This window comes from Macaca thibetana, chromosome 1 (genome assembly GCF_024542745.1).
Source record: "Macaca thibetana thibetana isolate TM-01 chromosome 1, ASM2454274v1, whole genome shotgun sequence".
Taxonomy (NCBI): Eukaryota; Metazoa; Chordata; class Mammalia; order Primates; family Cercopithecidae; genus Macaca; species Macaca thibetana.
In genome coordinates this window covers 129,753,436-129,769,554 of record NC_065578.1, presented here as the reverse complement: position 1 = coordinate 129,769,554, position 16,119 = coordinate 129,753,436, and the positions used below count along the sequence as shown (strand labels likewise).

The 16,119-nt window shown below is 47.9% G+C and overlaps 1 long non-coding RNA gene across 2 annotated transcripts; it reads left to right on the top strand.

Moving 5' to 3' along the window:
• The first annotated feature begins 2,607 nt into the window (after positions 1-2,607).
• LOC126948318 (uncharacterized) lies at positions 2,608-14,335 on the top strand. Of its 2 annotated transcripts, none has more exons than XR_007723398.1 (3): positions 2,608-2,797; positions 10,618-10,700; positions 14,062-14,335. It is a non-coding gene; the product is annotated as an uncharacterized LOC126948318 (long non-coding RNA). The 2 variants fall into 2 exon arrangements; XR_007723397.1 differs by lacking the exon at positions 14,062-14,335 and adding an exon at positions 10,823-11,250.
• The last annotated feature ends 1,784 nt before the right edge of the window (positions 14,336-16,119 follow it).

The following is a 16,119-nucleotide window of genomic DNA, read 5'->3' as shown; positions in this document are numbered from 1 at the left end:
ATTTCCCACTTGTTACCTGAGTGATCCTGGACAGATTGCTGAACTTGCCTGAGCCTGTGAGCTCATCACAGTGGGGCACAAGCACCCACTTCAGAGAGTGTCTGCGTTGCGTGAGGCCCTGTGCGTGCCCAGTGAAGTCCCCAGCAGATGCTCAGCCAATGCTCCTATTTCACTCTGAACCCCGCATCTAGGAGATCTTTCCTCCTTTACGAAGGGCTGGCTTTACCACCAGACCAGAGCCCAGGGCGCCCCCTCGTGGCTCTGCATTTTCCAGTTTTTCTTTCGAAATAAAACTGTCCTTGAGGAAAGGAGAGTCCTGAGGAGAGATACTCACTAATTCCTCAGCCAACTCACTTCTACCTTTTAAAATATGAGCCACTGAAACCCATTTACAATAAAGAAAAACATAAATATAGTTTTAACATACTTGCCCCCCTCCCGCACAAACACAGTGATTCTTCACTTACCAGAAAGAAATACCATTAAACATGTACAAGTAGATAAGCAAAATTATACACTTGAGGACCAAATCGCTCACAAAACAAGAAAGGCAATTAATTCCCACATGCAGTAGAACAAACCATTGGGTAACTGAATGTTTGCCACAGGGTCACAGTCTCTGGGGTGGAGTTCAAGTGCACAGCATGATGCCAAGTACCTCACCAATCAAAATATCAATCAGAGATAAGACCAGGTTAGTAATGAGACAGAGGCCGGTCCCTCCTGGCTGTGATTCGCTTAAAGAGGGCAGCCCTGTTCTTGCCAGGACCCTCACTTGAGGCAGCCAGCTCCATTGAGGAGTAGATGCTTTCTCTTCCACTGGCCTTCAGAGTTGGTGGGGCCCTGCAAATGATGTTGGCTACTATTGCCAAACTCCTCAAAACCTCCCTACACAGGAGATGGAAGAACCTCTCCCATACAGAGGTGGCTGTCCCCTGGGCTGAACACTTCCATCTGCTGAGACCCTGACCTGGAGGGAGAGCTGGTCTCTGCCTATCCCACCCACATAAACACTCTGCTCTCTGTCCACCTCTTCTGTCCCCTGGACCTTCTGCCCAGGGAATGTGCAGAGGAAAAGAGGGCAGTCCACTGTCCCCACTCTCTGCAGGGTGGGCAGATCCAGGAGGACCTGTTTATCAGACTCTAAGCAATAGAGCAGCATCCTCACCCCCAGTTATCTACCGCTAATTGCTCTGCCTATATTTGGGTGTTCCTATATTTGGGCTTAAATTAGTTTTGACCCATCTCCTAAAGCAGTCACCACCAAAAGCCAAAATCTACTCTTCTAACATAATATGTGTAGGTGTCCAATAGGCCTTGTGGCCCTCAGATCTGCTATAGGTGTTTCCTGGGCAGGTGCTCCCTGGCATATTTCAGGCAAATGACATTTATTAAGCACTTATTATGTGCCAGGGGCTGAGGCTACACACTTGATATGCATCTCATGAATCCTCAAACAACTCTATTAGGTAGGCATGATCAGCATATCCATTTTACAGATGAGAAAGTGAGACTTAGAGAAGCAAAGTGACTTATCCAAGCTTCCAGGCAGACAAATAACAGAAAGGATTCAAATCCAAATCAATCTGGCCCCAAAGCACGTGTTCTTGTCCTACACTTGCAATACAATCTGGATTGTTTTTATCAATGGACCTTTACAATAACATCTGTGCTAGGACAACTATTACTGAGCTTGTCCAGTAGCAAACAACAAACTCTCCCTATGTTTTCCTTGCCGAATATTTCAGCTTGCTCATATTTTGTGGGCCCAGATGACATTTCCTTTAGCAGACTTATGTTAACTACCTTCATTCCCTTCTAAAGATGTTTGTGATGAATTTCTGATCCATCTGTGACCTTGAAGTCTGTTCATGTCTAACAAAGCAGGCAAATGATAAGACCTTATGGACTTAGGTGGCATCTGTGTCTGTAGATGGGAAATCACTCTCTCGGTTCCTAATGCTTGAAAACAAGGGCACCTCTTGTATAGATCTTGGTTTCTAAAGCAATTCTGCAGTAAACCAAACTAGAGCTCCTGGGAGAAATGGCTGCTTCTAGAACTGAAGCAGGAAGTATACAAGATGGGCCTGGAGCATCTTGGAGAGTCCAAGTAAGAAAGTGCTCAAAAAAAAAGGCACACAGTGATGAGGCTGTCAAAAGAACACGGCACCAAATGGCCAAACTGGAACAATTTGAGCTACAAAATAAATTTAGTGGCTTTGGATTATAGCCCAAAGTGTAAAATATATATCAATGAGTTTATACTGATACAAATAAATGATTGATTGAAAAAAGAAATGAAAAAAAGGAGAATGATTGATGAATAAATAAATACATGGGAAACCAGTAAATGGAGAAAAATTCCGTGCAGAAAATTCCAAGTAATGTGTGAAAACATTCCACTCTTGAGGAGGTAAAGTTTAACTCCCCAATCTTTAAGTCTGGGCTGCACACAGCGACTTCTTTTCAAAGAGAACAGTATGGAAGAGGGGAAAAAGGAGTCACTTTACAATGGATGAAACTTGGCAAGCTTTACCTTTGTCAAGATAGTCGAGGTCAGCATCAATAGTGATGTCACAATGAGAGCATGCGCCCTCAAATGACGGGATGAAAATGGCACTTTACCTCTGTCATCCTGCTCCCCAAAACCCAAAACCCAAGTCTCATCATGAGAGAAACATCAGGCAAATCCCAGTTGAGGAACATTCTTCAAAACACCTGACCAGTACCCCTCACGAATGTCAACGAAAACAAGGAAAGTCTGAGTAGCTGTCACAGCCTAGAGGAGCCTAAGGAGGTGTGTAGGGTGGGATCTGGGAACAGAAAAGGACATCAGGCAAAAACTAAGGACGTCTGAAGAAAGTATGGACTTGAGTTCATAAGAATGTATCCTTATCAGTTCATTAATTGTAATGGATAAGATGTTGATAAAAGGTGAAACTAGGTGTGGAGTCTGTGGGACTCTGTACTATCTGCCCAATGTTTCTGTAAATGAAAAACTTTTATAAAATACAAAGTTGATTTTATTTAAAGTGCTGCCACTCCTGAGCTCATGTTCGTTCTTGTTACCACAGCTCCTATCAGACACTCAGGCATGTCCAGACATCATTTCCGCAGAGGCTGGCCAGGTCTGTGTGTGAGAAATGTTAGGTCCCAAACAAAAACACTGCTCCCACTGCTGACTCTATGAAAGCAGAACTGAAAAGTGATTGGGCTCTGTTTGGAGTCCCGGTTCATGGGGGCTGACTCCACATCCATTCCTGAGATATTCACTGAGCATGGCCTGTGTGCCAAGCACAGCTCTAGGTACTGGGGACTGGGATGAGTGCAGCATGCGTGCTCCTGCCCATGCCATGTGCGGTCAAGTGGAGGAGAGGCATTAAACAAGGAAATGCCAAAATTTCTGTCTATCATGAGAAATACAGAGAGGGGAAAGTGCAGATATTGGCAGAGGAGGAGGCATAAGGATCAGGGACGTCCTCTCTGAGGAAAGAGAATGACGCTGAGGCTACAGAGTTTGCTGGCCATTGGGAGGTCCCCATGAGCTCCCCTAGCTGACTCCAGCGGGCTGCTCTCGGACATCACCCTGCTGGACTCTCAGCAAGCTCAGGCACAATGCGTCACTCCATTCCTCAACAAAAACTCTCTTTACTTGGCTCCCTGGATGCCAGACTCACCTGACTTTCCTCCTGTGTCACTGATTGCTCCTTCTCAGTCTTCTCTTCCCACCCTCTAACCATTCCAGCACCCGGGCCCTGCTCTCAGGACTGCCCTGCCTGTGCTGACCTTCCCCTGAGCCCACACTCATATGCCCACATGCCTGCACTGTCTCCCTGGAGGCCTCGGTGCATCTCCAAGTCTCACTCCAACCTGCTCCTTCCCCAGCACTCCCCATCTCGGTAAGCAGCACCGTCATCCCCCCAGCACTCAGGCCACAATCCTTGGGGTCGCCCTGGACTCCTCGTCCTCTCATACTCCACATCCAACCAGACAGCAAATCCTGTCTACTCTCCAGAATGTGTCATGAATTAGCCCACCTCTCACCACTTCCACTCTAGGCCAAGCCACCAGTGTCTCGTCCTGGATTCCTGCTGGGCATCCTCAGCTGCCTCCCTGGCTCCAGCCTGGATGCCAAGCAGTGGGTTCAACACACGCCGAAAGTGTGGTCCTTCAAATCAATGTCACACTATCCTCCTCTGCTGCTCACAATCCTCTGTCAACACCTCCATCCCACTGAGAATAAAATCCATGTCCTTGGCCAGGCACAGCAGCTCACACCTGTAATCCCAGCACTTTGGGAGGTGGAGGAGGGCAGATCACGAGGTCAGGAGTTCAAGACCAGCCTGGCCAACAAGGTGAAACCCCGTCTCAACTAAAAATACAAAAATTAGCCAGGTGCAGTGGCACGCGCCTGTAGTCCCAGGTACTAGGGAGGCTGAGGCAGGAGAATTGCTTGAACCCAGGAGGCGGAGCTTGTAGTGAGCTGAGATTGAACCACTGCACTCCAGCCTGGGTGACAGGTAGAGGCTCCATTTCAAAAAAAAAAAAAAATCTATGTCCTTACCTTGGCTTTCCAGGACCAACAAGATATGACCCCAGGCCACTCTCCCACCTCAGCTCTCCCTGTTCCCAGACCCCGCCACAGTCAGGCCCAGGCCGCTCTCCCACCTCAGCTATCTCAGTTCCCTGACCCTAATACGGGAAGACCCAGGCCACTCTCCCACCTCAGTTCAAGGTCCCCTTCATCACTGACTGCAGCCATGGGGGCCTTGTGACTGTTTCTGCAGCACTTCAGCCCAGCCTCAGCTGAAGGCGTCTGCGCATGCCCTTTCCTCTGCCTGGAAGGCTCTTCCTGCTCACTGAAATGGTTCTCACACTCAGCTCAGGCCTAAAACGCTCCCCCTCCAAAGAGGCTTTCCCTGAGTATCCATGGAAAAGAGCTGCCCTCCTGTCTCCCTCTGCTTGCTTCACTCCACCCACTGGCACCACCTGACCTTCTCTTCCTACTTGGGCATTTGTTCATTTCCAGTGTCCTCCTGAAATGCAAGCTCCATGAGAGCTGGGTATTTGTCCCGTTCAATTCTGTATCCCTAGCAGCAAGAACAATAGTAAGCTCCCGACAACAGGCTTCAGTTTGGGGACTGCCTAGTAGTTGAAAGCATGGATGCTGGAGCTGGACTACCTGGCTTCTAATCCTAACTGTGCCACTTCCTAGATTCAGGATGCTGCACAAATTACCAAGAGATGTTTCAATTTCCTCATCTGTAAAATGGAGATAATTATAGTATATGATAGAGATGGTGGCATGTTAAATTAGTAATTGGATGTAAGCACCTTAGAATGATGTCTGGCTCATAATAAAAATGCTAAATAATTTTAGCTGTTTGTAGAATTGTAGACTATAAATACTATTGATTTAAACCAGAACTGTCACATATCTATAGTAGTTGGATGGAGGGTAAAGGAGGGAAGACATGTGAGACAGGAAAATCCTCATTTATCGTTATGAAAAGTCAATAGTTAATGCCTAAAATTGAACTGAAGACAGTAACATCAGTACATTATTGAGAAACTTGGAGGTAAAGGCCATAGTTGAAAGTGACTGTCATTGGAGAGTCGGTCTAGATGTAGAGAAGGGAGGGCAAGGGATTGCTGTTTTGCACCATTTTTCCTTCTTAAAAATGTACAACTACTGCACAATGCAAATAAAATAAGGAAGGAAAAACTGCTTCATATGTACAATTAAACTATATACCTTTTGTGGCAAGTATGTGGTCTTATTGCACCCTAATTCCAAAGTGGAGGTAGGGGGAAAGGTTTTCCAGAAAGGGCTATCACGGGGAAAAGGTACAGGGTGGGTGTAGGCTCCTGGGCATGGGCTGAGGAAGGAAATTTCCCCTGAGCCCTGAGCTGCAGCCTGAGGACTTGCCTGCTGCTGAAGATTGAATCTGGAGGGTAAGGGTAAAGCAGTCAGGGCCCCAAGAAGGAACCACGGAGCCTGGGGCTCCAGACATTGGTGGGAATAAAAACAATGACAACAGCAACAGCTTGATGGAGAAAGGGAACACAACTGTCCAAACTTCACAAATGTGCTTGGGGCTCCGCCATGCCTAAAGCTGAGTGTCAGACAACCAACGCTCTGACAAGTCAGGCACTGATTTCACTAATTTGCTTTTCCTCCTGAAACTGTGTTGCTTTCCTATAGGAAATCCTGCCCTTGCCCTCATCCTGAGAGATGGCCTTTGCTGGAACTGTTTTCCCTCCCAGATGTGTATAAAGAACGAATCACTTTGTTTTACATGAGTTTGTTCTCATTTGTTCATGGCAACTGGAAAGGTGTATGGTGTCTGCATGGGGTGGAATGGAGTTTGGTCTTTACCCCATGTCACAGTCAGCAGAGAAGATGAGGTGCATCCACAGAGATGGGGATTAATTAGCTAAATGGAATTAAGCTACAAAATTGTCTTAATTGTTTCCTTTGACTTCACACTGACTGAGCATTGTAAAAGATTCAAATAACATAAAATATTACATTATATAAACTAAAAAGAAGCAAACCTTGAGGAATTTCTCACCTCTGTGTGAGCCACTGTTGGTAATCTGTCTTGTAGTATAGATTTTATTCTGTGCTTATCTATCTACCTATCTATAAGCTTTTACAAAAATTAAATCATACTATGCAGTGCTTTTCAGTTTTTTCCAATAACAAATATCTTGGACATGGTAACTCGATGATGCATCTGGGATTACTCATATAGCTAAACAATGACATTATTTCAGGAGAAAGAGAACCCAGATACTAGTGGGGGAGGGGAGATATCTGAGCCTTGACAGAGAAGTACAACCAGCCTATTCCTGTCTCTTCCCCCTCCTCCTCCTCCTTCTGCTCCTCCTCCTCTTCTTCTTCCTCATCTTTCTTCTTCTTCTTCCCATGTTTCTTCCAGAGGTACAGCTCAGCTCCTAGGATCAACAGCACAAATGCAATAACTCCAAGGATATCTCGCAGAAGGAGAGCCATGTCCAGTACATTTGAACCTGTTCCCCCACATAGAGAGTGAAAAAAGCTAAGGCAGGAAATAACTTGACATACCCATCGCCAAGAGGAGACAGAGGGAGAAAGCAGGTGGAGCAGTGGGAAGGAGCCTAATGCAGAAACTGCAGAGGGAGGAGTATGGCAAGTCCATTCATTCAACTGGTTAGGAGCTGATGCTTGGTGCCAGGAATGCTGAGATGCACAAGATAATGTCCACAGCAGCCCAGCACACAGGAGGGAAGATAGAAAATACCAACTGCCAGACAGAGGGATCACAGCTGCAATAGAGGTTTACACCTTGTACAAGGTCTTCAGGGAGGGCCTCCCAGAGGAGGTGCTGGCTAAACTGAAGCTTGAGGCAGGAGTAGGAGTTTCTCAGATCTTCAGGGTGGGGCATTCCAGGAAGGAGGAGCACCACATTTAGGAAACTGCCATGTCAAAACACCAGCCCTGGGAGTTGCCCGCACCCCACTGCAGCAGGAAAGGAACAGGGCAGGGAGGAGCCATGGCAAGGAGAGTCAGAGGGAGGCAGGAGTCTGTGCCCAGAGGGCCTTGTGGTCATGCTAAGTGCTGAACACTCCACGATGGAGGACAGGGGAGAAGGTAACGGGTGGTTTAAAGGGATGCTGACACATCAGAGTTCTCCAGCAGCTCCTGGAGGAAAGGTTAGAGAGGTTGTGGCTGCACCAGGGTACCAAGTCATTCATTCATCCAATGAACACCAGTTGTGAGCAAACTTTGCCAGAAGCTGTACTTGGCACAGGGATTCAAAGGAAAACATGATGGTGGCCTCTGCCTGAGGACATTGCAGTCTACAGAGCAAAGACATAACCCCACTGCTACTACTCAGTGTGGGGTGCCATGGACATTCCCTAAAGGATTGCTGCCTACATGCAGGACCAGATACATAACTGAAAAGGCCCTATGCAGAATGAAAATAGGAAGCCCTTGTTCAAACTTAAGAAAATTGTAAACCAAACATGCAGCCTTTACATGGTCTTCACCCCATGAAGAAGAAGTGAAGGACATAGGACTTGCTGATACAGAAAAGCCAGCATGTGCAGACGCTCAGAAGCTTACAATGGCAGGACGCATTCAAGGAACTATGGCAAGCAGTTTGGTGTGAAGAGAGCAGATGAGGCTAGCAACGTGGACAGAGGTGCATCTAAGCTCTGAATCATACAGACAGTGGCTGGAATCAGGTTCTCACAGATGACACAGACAACGGCACAAGCCGTCCTGCTTTTCCCAAAGCCCATTCTGGATGCCCAGTGGAGGATGGATGGGGTGGGAGAGCTCCTGGAAGCCTGCTGTCTTTACCAACAAGGACATGGTGGGGTTGTGGGGAGGAGGGCATCGGTGGGAGAGATGGTTAAGGGCAGAAGCAAGGTGGATGTGACTCCCACACTGCTATGTGTGGTGAGCAGGGGGAAGGTGGTGCTAATGCACATGGTGGAGAATAGAGCCCGGAACCATTAAACCCCAGTGCTGCCTGAGCTCAGGAAGCCCCTCCTATCCTGCAGGCTACACTCACCCCTCACCTTGACACAGGCTTCCCCAACGTAAGGTTACAATCTCTCTGATCCACCTGGTTGCTGACCACACAGGTGAGACTGCTGTTCCTCTGGCTCAGGGGCAGGTTCACAGCCAGGGTCCAGGAGTCGGGGGCTGGTCCTGGTGTTTCTCTCTGCTCCAGCTCTCCGAGGAGGCCCTTGCTCTCCTAAGTCACATTCAGGTCCTCTGTGGTTCCTGGAGCCGTACACTCCAGGATGATGTTACGCAAGCCTGGTGTGATAGACAGCGAATTGGCCAGGATCTCAGGATGAGGCACAGGCTCCGGGGAAAAAAAGAGATAGAAGAAAGAAACCTCACATTTGTGGAGAACATTGCACATCACACTTTCTTATCATTTTCTCATTAAAGCCATGGCATGCTCCCTATAGGAAAAGTGGGTGTGGGTGTATTCTACAGATAAAACACAATTTGCTCAAGGTCAAATACTGAGCAAATGATAAGGGAAGCCACTGAGTTCAGCTCCATGTTGGTCCCCTAGATTGAGTAAGTCTTAAAACTGTCCCAAAGAAAATAACAGTTGGACTCCACCCTCCCAGGGACATTTTTTTTTTTTAATTAGGGTCTTTCCAGAGAAGAAAAAGTCTGGAATATAAGGGCTTATTCTAGCCCAGGTTCCTTCACCTCCATCCCCAGCTGAGGCCAAGCTGGGTACCGCACAACCCTTGAGGGACAGGACATCAGGTCAGCTCTGGGAGGCCAGAGAAAGGCCCATGCTCCCAAAAGTGGACATGTCTGTGGGAGCTGCGGTGGTCACAACTGGAAACAATGACTCTGAATGTGGTTAGAAGGTGCCACTTGGTCTGGGAGCTGTGGCTCACACCTGTAATCCCAGCACTTTGGGAGGCCGTGGCGGGCAGATTGCTTGAGCTTAGGAGTTTGAGACAAGCTGGACAACATGGTGAAACCCTGTCTCTAGAAAAAATACAAAAATGAGCGGGATGTGGTGGCGCTCACCTGTAATCCCAGCTACTTGTGGGGGCAGAGGTGGTATGATCGCTTGAGCCAGAAAGTTGAAGCTGCAATGTGCTGTGTTTATGCCACTGTGTTCCGGTCTTCCAGCCTGGGTGACAAAGTGAGGCCCTGTCCCAAAACCAATAACAACAACAACAAAAGAACATGCTACTGAACCTGTGGTGCAGACAGCAGAGAAGAATCTGATTCACAGGCCAGCCTGAGAAATCACATGGGACCTAAAACTGTGAAGCCACTCTCTCCATGGCAGGATATTCCCCCATGCAGAGAGGAACTTTAGGGAAAGAAAGAGTTGGCTAAATTAGTTTCCTAAGAAGTGTTGCAGTGTAAACTTCCTCCTACACTATGGAGGCTTTGAGAGCTAGATTTGTGGCGGCTCGTGTGACTGAGGCTGGCCCTGGGCTGGGGCTGAGTGAGAGAAGAGAGGACTGGGAGGACTCCATTCACAGGGATTCCCAACTGTGGTAGGCAGAATAGTGGCCTCCAAAATGTCCAAGACCCATCCTGGTAACCTGGGAGTGAGTTAGCTGCGAGGTAAGGGGAATGAAGGTCCCAGATAGAATTAAGGTTGCTAATCAGCTGACCTTCAAATAGGGAGATGATTCTGAATTCCCAGACACTAACATCAGTGTTCTATTAGGAGATACAGGAAGATGGCCATGAGCCATGGGATGCCAACAGCCACTAGTAGGTGAAAAATGCAAGAAAATGGCTTCTTCCTGGAGCCCCGGGAAAGAACGCAGCTCGCCACCACCTTCACTTTAGCTCATGGAGACTTGTGTCACATCTCTAGCCTACAGCACGGCGAGATATAAATTTGTGTTGCTTTCAGCCAATAATTTTTGGTAGTTTGTTACATCAGCGATAAAAAACTACTACACAAATTAATGTTAATCATATATAGGATGATTAATACTGGAAAAATTGCTATTTTGCTGAATTTCCATTTCCTCTCCCAAGACACTGAAGAGATTTTCTTTCTGGTGTGAATCTCAGCTCTGCTCTATATCTGAGGACCTCATGTGCTTTATTTTTAGTGGAGAAAATGGAGTCTGAAGGCCGGTGTCTGAATGGAACCCTGCATGGGACCTATGTGACACTCTAGGAACAAAAAAAGCAGGTAAGCCAGAGGATGGGGGAGGGAGGGGTGTCACTCACCATAGACAGTGAGGTAGAAAACCTGGCCAGATAATTGTCCCCCAGTTAAGTAGATCATGGCCATGTACTGCCCACTGTCTTCAGGGGCCAGGTTCTCAATCCTCAGAGACAACATGCTGGGCACATGGACCCTCTGCTTGAACTTGTCCTCAAGGCCAACCCAGGTTGGAGAGTCGGCCCCACTGTGGACTCACAGCACCCGTGTATGATTTGACAGAGTGCCCAGAGTCCATACAACCTCCTCCAACTCGGTGCCTACATCGACTCTGGACTTCTCAATCACATTCAACAAGACAGAACCTCCTTGGATCCCCTTCAGATGAATGGGGGCTCCAGAATCCTTCACTGCAGAGCCATGTGCTCCAGAAGTGTTGGCTGCTGTGCTGCAGACACCTAGGGCATGGAAACAGGAAATATATTTCCTCATCAAGAACAAATGAGAGAACCACAGAACTTTTCGTTTTAACAAATTTATCCAGTATACTCCCTTGATTTTAGGAATAAAGCTAGTACAACAAAGCTGAAGCAATTCTGAGATCAAGTCCTGGTTCTTGTGGAGTGTAATGTTTAAGTATTTTGTACAATTTTGGTATAAAAATGGACACTAAACATAAGTGTTCTGGCCAGACGTGGTGGCTCAGGGCTGAGGCAGGTGGATTTCCTGAGGTCAGGAGTTCAAGACCATGCTGACCAACATGGTGAAACCCTATCTCTACTAAAAACACAAAAATTAGCCAGGCATGGTGATGGGCGCCCGTCATCCCAGCTACTCGGGAGGCTGAGGCAGGAGAATCACTTGAACGGGGGAGGCGGAGGTTGCAGTGAGCCAAAATAGTGCCACTGCACTCCAGCCTGGGCAACAAGCAAGACTCCATCTCAAAAATAATAATCATAGGCCGGGCACGGTGGCTCAAGCCTGTAATCCCAGCACTTTGGGAGGCCAAGACGGGCGGATCACAAGGTCAGGAGATCGAGACCATCCTGGCGAACCCGGTGAAACCCCGTCTCTACTAAAAAATACAAAAAACTAGCCGGGCGAGGTGGCGGGCGCCTGTAGTCCCAGCTACTCCGGAGGCTGAGGCAGGAGAATGGCGTGAACCCGGGAGGCGGAGCTTGCAGTGAGCTGAAATCCGGCCACTGCACTCCAGCCTGGGTGACAGAGCGAGACTCCGTCTCAAAAAAAAAAAAAAAATAATAATAATAATAATAATAATCATAATCATCATAAGTGTTCTATTTAATCTGAAGCTCGAAGAAACAGCCATTTTTTCCACCGGGAGAAATGTGACCATTCATTAGACCTGCTGGGAGAGAACACTCCAGTCTCCTGTATGGCACTTTCCTAAGAGATTTTCAGGAATAATTCTGGCCAAAACAGTGTCTTACTTCTTGCAGCATTGCCTGGAACCAGTGAAAAAGAAATTAGTGTTTTCTGCTGAGCAGACAGAAACTGAAAAGGTCTGGCTGATGTTGTATTAGTGGCTTCTAAATGCCACAGCTGCAGCAGGCCTGAGTGAGTGAGTGTTGACCCCCAAGACTCCTCTCAGGAGCAGAGGCAGAGAAAGCAGAGGCTCAGGTGGAGGGGCTGAGAGAGGAGGAGTCCCTTCCTCCCTTGAGGGCTGAGGAAGTGGCCACAGGGACACCCAGGGTCTTCTCTCTGAAGAAGCCTGAAACGGGCTCACTGGCTGTCAGTGCCTGTCAGGCCACAGGATAGGACAGGACAGGATGGGGAGACAGAGCAGAGACCTTGATAGAGCCACAGGAGTCACCAAATCCCAGAGCCTCACTGCTGAGAGGGGACTCGGGGATGATCTGTCCAAGCTCCTGCTTTTATTACAGAGTAGGGGCTCTCTAGCGGGTAGACCTGTCCTGAGCCACACAGGGCAGAGCCACACCTGGAGCCCACTTTCTCCCCCAGCCCAGGGCCTGCCCTGCAGGACGCTGCCCATGAGCTCTTCCACCCTCCCCTGCCCTCCCCAGAGCTCAGCTGCACTGTCATCTGAGCCCACCAGGACCTGAGCAGCTGCCGGGGTCTCCACCCCAACTGCCCTCTCCTGAAAAGGGGAAGCAGGTACTTTCAGTGGCTGAGAAGAGCAGAGACTTCTGGCTAGCAGAGGGTTAAACAGGCAGCCTGGACAGACCCCACTTCCTGGACGAGAGAACTGGGAAGAGTGGAGGCTCAGCCCTCAGGCTGCCAGGGAGGATCTGCCCCAGAAGGTGGATGATGAGCACAGCTGGGAGGAAGATGAAGATTCAGAGAGGGAAGGAAGGCAGCAGGAGCTCTCTGATCTACAGAAATGCTAATCCTGAAGAAGAAAACACAAGCCAGGAAGCAGGTGGTCATTTACAAGGTGGAGCGAAACATTCATTTAAACTGTATAAAATTTTAAATCCTGTCATCAGCATAAAAGATTGCTCATTTTTATCCAGGCATGATAGTGCACACCTGTAGTCCCAGCTACTTGAGGGGCTGAGGCCGGAGGATCACTTGAGCCCAGGAGGTCAAGGCTGCAGTGAGCCAAGATCACACCACTGCACTCCAGCCTGGGAGACAAAGTGAGGCCCTGCCATTTGTCTGACGTAGCCCCCATCAGCACACTCACAAACCAACAATTCATGTTTGATGCCCAAACTGCACTTCTTGGTGCCATCTCCACAGTCTCATGTCTCTGTCTGGAGCCCCTAATGCAGAGATGCTTCTCCTCCAGCTCCCTGCTGGCAGACACCGCGTGGGCATTCAGTAAATCTTGTTATTGTTATGGTCAAGGGGTCCCCAGAAGTCAAGGACCACCCTCACCTGTAGCTTCCTGTGTCTCTGGGAAATTATCTGGAGCTGAGCCACCCTCAGACTCCCTCCTTCCCTTCCACACTTCCCCATCCAAACACATGTCCTGGAAGGGTGTAAGAGTTTAAGAATGAGGAGGACAAATTCCTCATTTCCGCCTGCATCCTCACTGCTTCACCACCCATCCCTCTCCCTGGGTCAAGAGTGAACTGGAACAGGGACTATCCAGAAACCGAAGGAAAAATGCATCCAATTATGGAGCTTCAGGATTCCTGGAAGGACGCAGAGCAATTTCACAATGACGTTCCTTCTACGGACAGCCTCTGGCCAAATTCTACTGCCAGGGGTCTTGTCTCATTCAGTATCACCCCACTGGAACAACCAACTTCATTCTTTCCCAGTAATTCCCTGAGAGAATCACTTTCTTTGTCTCGACACGATCTCCTACCCCTAAAATGAGAAATTCTAAGTCCTTTCCTTCTTTCTCTCCCTCCCTTCCTTCCTCCCATTCTTTCTTTATTTTTCTTTGTTTCTTTAGGAATCTTCCAACCCCCATGCCTATAAGGAAAACTCTAAACAACTGAACATATTTCCAGATAAATAACATTGTAGAAGTGGAGAACGCCTACATTTCGCTGACTACAGAAGGTTACCTATGTAAAAAGGACGTAAACCCTATTTCTAAGCTCATTGTTCTTTCAAGACATCCTGTTTTACAAATGCTCTCTAATCTGCTCCACTTCATGTAACTCCCTGCAAGTTCAACTATTGGCTGGAATATTAAAACGAAAAAATTATAACCATAAAACTGTCACCAAAATTCATCTTCACTATGTCTTATTTTGTCATTAATTTTGACCTAATTTAATTGTACACACAAACATATAACCTTTCATAGAGTCATGAATGTGGTATACAGCCTATACTAGGACAGTCTTTCTTTCAGTTTCCGTTCTTGCTTAATTCCCTGTGTTCTCTGCTTTCTCTCCCTCCATTTTTCCTGCCCAAATTCATGCTCTGTTGTAGCCCATGTTAGCAATCTGATTCCTTCCACATTGCCAATATAGTCTCAAAAATATGTGACTGTAAAGACGTAAACCCTTAAATTTTGGAAGCTGCTTTTCCTTTCATAAAGTAAGGATGTCATTGTGTTTCATTTCCTGAACTTGCTGCTAGGATTTCATACCTCATACTTCATAAAAATTTAAAACTCCTTCCAGGAAACTGGACTATTTCTTTTTGTAAGCCTCCATAATATTCCACGGCACAGATACTGCTCAGTTAGGTCAATCATTCTTGAATTGATGGGCACCTCCTCTTTTTTCCAGGGTTTTTCTTTACAACAGTGTGTGATAAACATGGTTTCACCTGCAGCCTTCAGGACGTGAGCAGCATTTCAGGGTGGAGGGAAAGGCAACTGTCAGGGATGATAAAGGGATCCTCCTGTGGTATTCATTTTAGGCAAAGATAAATGCTGGTTAATATTTTAAATGAAAACTATTTGGCCAGGGGCGGTGGCTCACGCCTATAATCCCAGCACTTTGGGAGGCTGAGGTGGGCGGATCACAAGGTCAGGAGATCGAGACTATCCTGGCCAACATGGTGAAACCCCGTCTCTACTAAAAATACAAAAAAATATTAGCTGGGTGCGGTGGCGGGCGCCTGTAGCTCCAGCTACTCAGGAGGCTGAGGCAGGAGAATTGCTTGAACCCAGGAGGCAGAGGTTGCAGTGAGCCAAGATCATGCCACTTGTACTTCAGCCTGGTGAAAGAGCAAGACTCCATCTCAAAAAAAAAGAAAAGAAAAGAAAAGAAGACTATTGCAAATTATACAAACAATTTTAAGATAAACCTGAGACCTCCAAGTGTCCTCTCCTTTGTGATGACCTCTGAGCCCCGAGCCCAGGCAAGGGAGTTCATATTCACTCTCCTTTTTCAGTGGAGAAGCCGAGGACAGAGGAGTTTCTTCCAGCTCAGACACCAGGGTTCCAGTTCTGCCCCTCCTCCACAGGACAGCTACAGACTGTCAGGGCACCTCTGAGTTCCTGGCTAGGAGTGTATTGTTCCCACCCTCTCCTCCCCAGGAGACAGGTAGTTTGTCTGTCTCCATCCCTCTTTCCAGGCAGCATCAGGCCGCCCTGCTAATGCAGCAGAAGCAGCCCCACCTCCCTGGTAAAGGTTCCCTCAATACCGCCAAGACTGCCCTAGCTCGGGGTTCCCAGCCCCCTCACCACCAAAAGGACTTTTTGTTATTTCCATCCTGGGGTTCCAACCAAATATGCTGCATTTGTAAATCATACCAGAGTGGTTTTCTCTTTTTGTTGCCCAAAGACATCGGAACCTGAACAGCCCACCCAGTGGTCAGGCCCAGCTAGCCCAGCCTTACCCAATTGCCCTCCCTTCCCAGGAACCTGCACTCACTGAGGAGGAGACCAGTGAATCCCAGGAGCCCTGAGTCCCAGCAGAGGGACTGGTCCCCAGAGCAGAGCCCCATGGCAGGCTGCCTGCTGCTTGTTCAGCTGCAGAAGAAACATAGGAAGAAATAAAGGCAAGAGGGGAGGACAAGTTTGAGCACAGGAGTCCTTCCCCATTTTAAG